The sequence below is a fragment of the Pteropus vampyrus genome, unplaced genomic scaffold (assembly GCF_000151845.1).
Source record: "Pteropus vampyrus isolate Shadow unplaced genomic scaffold, Pvam_2.0 Scaffold296, whole genome shotgun sequence".
NCBI lineage: Eukaryota > Metazoa > Chordata > Mammalia > Chiroptera > Pteropodidae > Pteropus > Pteropus vampyrus.
Window position 1 is genome coordinate 415,477 of NW_011889077.1, and position 1,473 is coordinate 416,949.

The following is a 1,473-nucleotide window of genomic DNA, read 5'->3' on the forward strand; positions in this document are numbered from 1 at the left end:
TCTACAGAGTCTGGATCCCACCTGGTGTAGCCCGCCCTCGGCCCAGTGTCTTTCAGGAGCTCTGTAAAGCGGGTCTGCTGGAAACTCAGCCCGTCGCTTTTATCTGAAAGTGACTTTATTTTAGCCTCATTTTTGAAGGCTGTTTCCACTGGTTGTAGAATGCTGCTTTCGGTCACTTGAAAGATGTTTTTCTATTGAGAAAATTTGGGTTTCATCGTCCCCCCGAGTCAAGTGTGTTTGCTCTGGCCGCTGATGAGATTTTCTCTTTATCTTCAGTTTTCGGCTATTCGAATACGATGCGTCTGGGTGCGGCTTTTTCTCTTTATTCTGTTTGGGTCTCTGATCCTCTTGGTTTGGCGTGTTTAATCACATCTGGGAAACTTTTAGCCGGCGTTTATTTGAATTTCTTTTTTTCTGCCTCATTCTCTCTTTCTTTCCTTCTGCGATTCCAGTCACACGTGGGCGGGACTGCGCTCTCTTACCCCACAAGTCACTGAGGCGCTGTTCGCTTTCACTATAATTTTTTTTTTTTTTTTGCCTTTTGTGCTTCAGTCAGATCATTTCTGCTGGCCTGTCCTCTAGGTCACTGGTTCTTTGTCTGGACTGCAGCTCTTGGCCCCCCCCCCCATAAACTTATGAATAGAGACATTCCGCCTCCAGGGGTAGGAGCTCTCTGTGGCTCCTCTGAGCGTTTCGGTAGCTCTCTGATTGTCTCGTATCAGCGCTCCCCACATCCCCTCTTCCCTGTGGATCCTTCGTCATCGCCGTGGCATGTCTGTGTTTGCCAGCTCCCAATGGGCTCAGTGTTGGCCGATTTCTGTTTATCGTTTCTTCTCTTGGCTATAAGTCTCATTGCTGCTGTGTCCCCAGCTGTTTAAGCTCTGGCCAGAGCTTTCGGCCTCTCAGCTGCGGTTTGTCCCTGGGTCCATGGAATCTCGCCCCACGTGTGCAATGCGGGTCCCGGGCAAAGACTTGCAAGAAGTTAATGCAGCGGATTCTGGGCCCCGCCCCGCAGGCTCCCCTCTTCCCGGGCCGGTCCCCTCCCATCTGAGGCACTCTGCAAGCCCCAAACTCTGCCCTTGACTCCTCTGTGCAACCGGCCTGCTGCGTCCACTTGAGTGCCATGCCACGTGCCATGGGACAGGAAGTGCCCTCAGAGGAGACGCCAGATAAAAATGCGTTCAAGGGTCGCACCCCAACCCCACACCAGCTTCCGCCTGCCCTTGGCCCTTCTCTGGAGCCTTCAGACGGCCGGGTGCTCTGTCTAGTGCTGGATCCGAGCGCACAGGGGCCGTCGGCAGCAGGGTCAATCTAGAGTAAGTGTCTCCACCTGCGTCAGAAGCTGAACGACCAGAGGCAAAACATTGAAAGACCATTTCAATGCCACGTCTGTCCCTGGAGCTTCCTCACCAGCCCCAGGGGACAGATGGCATCAACTCAATCCCCTTTGTGCATGTGGGAGCTGAGACCCCA

At 53.3% G+C, this 1,473-nt stretch overlaps 1 protein-coding gene across 1 annotated transcript in view; it reads left to right on the plus strand.

Moving 5' to 3' along the window:
• TSPEAR (thrombospondin type laminin G domain and EAR repeats) overlaps nt 1-1,473 on the plus strand; it is a 48,693-nt gene that overhangs the window by 38,796 nt on the left and 8,424 nt on the right. The gene's annotated exons all lie outside the window — the stretch shown is intronic.